Raw genomic sequence first — 7,254 nt, forward strand, 5'->3', positions numbered from 1 at the left:
GGCCCTTTTTCGCGCCGCGCAGGCTGTGGCCAGCAGCCGGGGCACGCTGGATCGGAGAAAACAGGCGACACGCTAGAATTAGGCACAGACGGTTAATGGTTGATTCAAGATTTGTTTACTTACACCGAAGATGGTCGTGGTGTAGGCTGGACAGTTTCCCAGGCACAGCTCCGCTTAAATCCTCGTTTGAGGACTCAGACAATATTCGGATCACTCCGAATCCATGGATCCTTTTGCGCGCAGGGAGAGGGATACGTCGAGGATTGCGAACGGCGACGGGGAGAGGCTAGAGGCTGATCAGACCCCTGCTGCCCGCTTGAAATGCGCTGGGTCCGATAGGCTCTGCAGCGCTTAGAGATCTTCACACAGCGTGAAGTCTCCTCCTCCTGGTGTTCGTGGAGTCCTCCAACTTGGGCGGAAACCACTCAAGCCTTTTATACAGCTAGCAAGCCAATCGCTAGCCGCCACGTGTGAATAATTTCACGCAAGCCAATAATGGGGCTCGAATTATAATACAAATGGCGGGAACTCTTTGCAAAGTGCATTTCTGTGCTGCAAAGAAGAAATGCACACTGCAAAGAAAGCTACAAATAGGCGGGAAAATAATTCAGTGGTGCCAAAGCACACACAAAACAAAATCACACCTTTGGGTTGTGACACATACGTGGCATGAGTAAGAGAAGTCATGTTGCCTACTGCCTTGTATGAAACAGAGAAGGGAGAAAATTGTTAGTGCTTACTAAATGTTGAGTGCATTACAAAAAGTAGCAATTTTAAAATCAAATAATGTTTTATAAAGAGGGATTTGATATTTTCCTTTTGACTCTGGAGTTGTCGAGCCATTTAGGAAGTATATTTTATATTCTCATGAAGCCCTTTTAAAATTAAGGTGTACTTATTTTTTGGCTAAGGATACCATAATTCCACCTGTTGGACTGTGAGATACAAACCCATTTTAGTAGAGGTTAATAGCTGTAAAATTTGTTTGAGTAAATATTTAAAATGGCTGTCTTAAGGAAGAGGCAACAGAAAATTAAATACCTGGGAAAGATTTTAAAGAAGTTAAGCCTTCAGATATTAGCATCAGAAACACCTAGAAATACTTTTACTGTAGGGCTCTTCTTTTGTGAAATACTAAATTTGTGATGGAGAGTATCCATGGCTGTATATAATGTTCTTTATAGCCCATTGTACAAGTGCTTTCAAATTGGTTTATTAGGATCTTCAAATTCATGTCTTTCCCCTGACCCAGTTTTTTAAGCAAGCAGACAGGTTTTTTATATTTCTTTTTGTGCCTCCCACCACTGTGCACTTCTGCATGGCCAATACCAGAACCCACTCAAATAGCTAATGCATATACATAGTTGTATGTATGTGTGTATGAATGTATATGTATGTATATCTCTCTGTCTAAATCTATCCTGTACAGTGTATATAAAGTGTGAATGTGTATGTATATATGTACAGAGATGTAGCCATGTATTCACACAGTTCTATATGTTAAAAGAAAGTGTAGGATTGAATTGCTAATCTGGAGCTTCCTAGATTTCATTTGTTGGCCCAAACGCATCCTTGGCTTAAGCAGGCGCATCACCAGTAACTTCAACAGTGTTGCAGGAGCTGGAGTGGTGCAGGCACAAAGGCCCATGGTTAATAGCCTAGAATGTCACAAGATCAAGGCCACAGTCCTGCATACTCACTGTACAGCCCTGTCACACTCCAACAAATCTGTGGATTCTGTTGAATATGTTGTCACAAGGAAGGGAAGTAGTGTTGCATCTGTTCCTAAGCCAAGTGTGAATTTGGTTCTTGCTCTTCATTTTTTATTTTTTTTAATGACAGGGCATTTTGATTTTGATTTTTTTTTCAACCTTTTCTCATTTTGCCACGATAAGCCATCCAGTTGAGTCAATAGAATCTACAATGTCCAAGGAAAAATAAGAAATAAAAGCATACAGTAAATATTTCCACATTCTCAATACACAGGAAGGGGCTTTTTCTAGCCTTCTGGGAGGTCTTTTCAGAGCTTTCTTTTAGCGTGGGAAATGTGGTAAGAACTTTAAAATATTTAAGACTCCAGTAGTAGCTAATTAGAAGGGTTGTTATGCATCTTTGAACTATACCCCGCAGAACAAAATACAATGGATGGTGCAGTGCATGCCACTTCTGAAATCGCCAACAATGATAATACTAGAAGAAATCAAATTGTTAATAAAATTTAGACTTAAATGTTCCACTCTCACCGCTTCTCAACCAGTGAGAGGCTTATACAACTTATGACCAATATCCTTCAGTGTATCTTGCCTGGTTTAGTAAAAGCAATTAAATTTCCCTGGAGGTGATGGTTAAATAAAAGAAAATAATTTTTAAATAGGTTTCCAATTTTTTGTGAACATTTAGGCTCTTTTTGGATTTTGATGGTGTGTTTGAGGTACTAAGCATTATTGTTTCTAGTAACATCCAGGTTTTTAATGAAATCATTGCATATTCTCTACCTGCTTTTTCAAATATTTTTATTTTCTAATTATATTTGATGGTGCAATTGAGTTACTGGGCTCTTGACTACACTCACACTTTAAATGTAACCCTCTGTGTTTATTCTCTGTTTTTTTTAATATGGTTTTTAATTTCTTTTTTTTTTCCTCCCTTCACTAATTTGGATTTTGCCCATAAGATTCAATTTCTAATGTTATTCTTTCTTTGATTAACAACTTAGTAATGTAATTTTAATTAGCTGTCAAACGAACATCCACTTTCACACTAGACCACCTCCCAAAAGTGATCTGAGTACAAAAACAATCTGTGTGAAACCCCCTGTGATGATCACAGTACCTGAGCATTTGGAGCATACATGGAAATTGAGGCCGCAGTATGAAAAAATATATATATTTTGATGGGAATATTTTAATGGATCTTGCTCCTTTTGCTTTCAGACTCGGATTTACGTAACAGGCCTTCTGTAAAAGTTTACCTCCACATTTCAGAAATTCTTGGTGGGAGAGGAGTGGCTCGGTGCCTCTTATGTGGTTGTCATTCGACAAGATGATTGTGGAATTTTCTGAGCATTTATTTCCACGTATTGGGCTCAATCCTGAACAGACTTTTATACAGTGCTTAACTTTAAGTAGATGAGCAGACCCCACAGAAGTCAGTGGGAATGCTTTGTGCGCATACAGTTAAGCCTAAGTACGTGTCTTTGCAGGATCTGGCTATTTGGGTGTAAAATCTTTGCTACGAAAGCTGCTAAGAGCATTCAGTTTCTTGCCATATTATTTAGGAAGTGTTTGTAGATTTTGTTTCAGTTGCAGACCTTGTGAAACATTGGTCCTTTTAACATTTCAAACCCAATTCTTCAGCAGGCAAAAATTCCATTAAAATCAATGGAAAACAACAGGAATATTTTCTGCCTGAGATGGCTCTTCATTTGGTGTCATGACAATCAGTACTGTTTGAATAATGCTTGTTTTCCTGTTAAAAGTAGAATGGACACCATAATGTCTTTAAATGCTGTTTTATTTCAATAGCACTTGTAAAGGTTAAGAAATGGATAGAGGTATTGATCAGCATAACAGCTGTTTAAAAGGAGAAAACTGTGAATTAAAAAAAAACAACAACCCATATATTAAGACTGCAAGGTATGGAACACGACTGATTCTTTTCCCTATTTTGACAGACAGATTGTGCTGAAATATAAATAGGAATAAATGAGAATGTATTATCCCATAAATACAAATGGGAATGTATTATCTTGCAAAAACGGTGGGATGTGAAAACAGGTTTCTGTATTTGATCCCAGAAAGCCAGCTACCGAAAACCACTCCTATTATAGGTGTTTAACACCTCTCAGTAGCTGGCACATTGCACATAAAGAAATGTTCCTAGAAATACCTACTATTGTAAAGCAAGTACAGATCCCTTTTAAGAATTATTTCTAGAATTTTGGATTTAAAAAACATGGGAATTAATACATTTAAAATAAAAAGGGGGGATATCCTTTAGAAGTGTGTTATTTATATAATATATTTGCTTTTATCATCCATGGAATTGAATTCAAGTGCTGAAATATTTTTCTATAATTGATCTCTTCTCCAAATGATATTGTAATCCAGTGTTCAAAGAGTTTTAGAACTGGAAAGCTGCACATTTTTCATTGTATAATTGTTGTATGTATTTGACATACCCGGGAGTTCTGAGCTCTTACAAAACGACCCCATCTGTTACAAGAGGAATTGTCTGCTATAGTTCCCTGGGGTATTTTCTGTAAGCCTCTGCTCTTTGTCATTTAGAAAAATGTTATTTATGCCATTGCATTTTAATTTCAGGTTTAAAACCTGTCAAAAGCTGTTTCTTTCTCACAGCTTCTTTTGTGAAATCAGCTTTGTATATGTGATGGCATTTAAAAATAATAGCATGTTCTTTTTTTAATCTGAATTTTATATCTAATCGATGTCTTCAGTCATGAAGAGGAATTTGCATTGTTGTGTTTGTATATAGGGTATTGCAGTGCATGATTTAGCTTATGCATTTTATTAAATGCTGTTTAAATGTGGCATTATATTGTTGTGGCTTAATACTACTACCTAAATGAGGTTTATACTATTAAAGTGAATTACCAATCTAAATGTATCCTTGATTTTTACTTTTAAGTAGGTCACTGCCTTTTTCTTTAAATAGTAGGTATATATTTGCTACCGAAGTCAACATTTCAGTTTTAATTTCCTGTCTTCAGAAGGAAAGGGGCCAGAGATTTTCCTCCACTTGACAAAAGCTTTCTGTCAGGTATTCATACCAGTCAAAATCCACATTCTCTTCACCTTATTAACACCAGGTGCTATTTGTATAGACAAGGTGAGTAAGAGTTGATCCTAATGGTTTCCATTGAGCCCTCTTTAGCCTCCCCTGGTTCTTTTAACACTTACTGCCATCTTTGTTGTTGCCCCATGCCAAAGCTGGACCTAGTTCCTACAGAAAGTATCTCCGCAGTATAAGCCATCAGCCATTCAGGCCAATTGATGTTAATCTCCGACTGTTTCTCTACAAAAGACACAAAGACTTTTTGTCAAAGATTTTACTGGTCAAGATTGATATGCATTAGGGGAGTTTTCCGCAAGAAAACTTTCCACAGTGCTGGCCTAGCCAGTGGCACATGGTTTTTGTTCCCTACAGAACTTATTCTTTATACCTGACCAGAACAATGTACATTTTTTGTTAGCAGTGTATTATCTGGCATTTACCAAGATAATCTTTCTGTAGCAAAGTGACTTAAAGAGGAGCTAAATGGAAAATCAGAACTATTCCTTATTCCAGGAAGTTGCATCATACCACAGCATTACGAGAGAGAAAAATAACAGAACAGACTCATGGTCTCTATGTACCTCACAGCTTTTAAAAGTAAGCCTATTCTTCCCCTTCTCAGTATTCCTGCAGCTAACATCTTTGCTGTGGATTAGGTCTGCTGCTTGCCTTGATTTCTGGTACTTTTTACTGACTGGTCTCATTGCTTCCCAGAAGAATCCGTCTTTTTCCCTAAGCCAATGTAGTTAACTCATCCTTGAATCTTCCTTTTGGCTTCCTTTGTCTTAACATAAAATTCAGACTCTTAATCTCCATTTGCAAGGCTCTAATAACCCTGCCCTTACTTACACCCTGGCTTTCCTTGCCCTCATTCTCTAAAGTCTTCCCAACCTTTCTTCAGGCTTTCTGTCATCTTTTATCCTTTCCCACGTTCAACCATGCCTCCTATTATGTTACAGCTGGAGCAGTCCTGTGCTGAATGTCACACACTCTAAACTGCAGCAGTACCTGGAAAAACCCATATTATGCTTATGTTGGTCAAGAGACTGCTTCCTTTCCTCAAACGTAGACTTAACCAGAGGTATGGGTGACTGTCTTATTTAAAACTCGCTTGCTGCAATGCTCTGGCCAGGATTAACCCAGAAGCTCCAGCTGAAGTGGGATGAAAAATGCTCATTTAATTAGCCTTATCACAATGTACATGTCCTGCTCTGCACTGGTTTTCATATCACTTGGGAGGAGAGAGGGAATCTGACATCCTGGTCACTATCCCAACCCCGCGGTGGCCAAGATCCCCACTGATTCCCACGTTCAGCTGGAACCTTGTAGTTCCCTTGCCCCAAGACTACTCCTCACAGGAGCAGGGGCCTGGCCATTACATTTGGATTCGCTACAACAGACCAGGGCAAGAAAGTGCCATTTCAGTCTTTCGCTAGCTGCAGGTTCTGCTGTCACCTGGCATTTGTCAGGTTTCAATGAAAAGAAACCTGGGGCAAAGGAGTAGTCTGATGTTGGCTGAACGCTGCGTGCATGGATCACCAGTGCCGCTGGGACCAAACCCTGCTCGCAACTCCACCGAGTCCTGGGACCTCCTGGTCAACTTACTCCTGGCCCTAGTGCGGCTTGCGATTGACTGGGAAGGAGGCTGTGGCTGGGGAGACAGCCGGGGACGGCGAGGCCACTTTCCCGTCTCTTCTATTCACGTGTCCCAGCAGTTGCGCCAGGCAGTGTCCGCTGGCTCCCTGGACTCGGAGGGCCAGTGGGCACTGTCCAGTGTGCTGTGCACCGTGTTGCCCCTGTGGGCACTCATCTTTAACTATGACCTTGACTCCCATCCCCGCTTGGTTCTTTTGTTATCCTAAGTGATTACTTCACACCTACCCAATAGCCCCCTCTGATCACGGGGAGGGGGCATAACTTGCTCTGGCCCCACTATGCGACACGGCTGGATGCTCTCGCCCCTTCACTCGGGGTCAGACCCACGCCCTGTTTGGGGTCAGGATGGGATTTTTCCCCATGGTCAGGCTGGTGCAGACTAGGGGGGCTGCTTTCCTCTGCAGGCGGCGCACGGCCTGTAGCTAGGGTCGCTCTGGCGCAGGTGAGCGCCCGCCCGCACGCGGGACTGTGCCCGCTTCCCCGGGCAGCGCAGGCTGTGACGTGGGTTGGCCTTTTTTTTTTTTTTTGTTAAGAAATGTTTCACGTCCCAGCCAAATTAAGTCTGAATTTGTGAGTCAGCCCAGAACCGTAAGTGGCCACACGACCTTCCCCCCCACCAACACCCGCGGCTTCAGGTATTTCCAGTCTCTTGGCGGGCGTGCGGTCTAGAGGGAAAGGCAATCAGGACGCCTAGGAGAGAGGAGATCTTTTATTAGGCCGACAACAGTTTTGCAAAAAATAAAGCCCCATTTCTTCCATTGCTAACGAGCTACGCGCGGGGCGGGGCGGGGCGGGGCGGGGGAT

This window comes from Alligator sinensis, unplaced genomic scaffold, assembly GCF_000455745.1.
Source record: "Alligator sinensis unplaced genomic scaffold, ASM45574v1 scaffold451_1, whole genome shotgun sequence".
Classification (NCBI taxonomy): domain Eukaryota; kingdom Metazoa; phylum Chordata; order Crocodylia; family Alligatoridae; genus Alligator; species Alligator sinensis.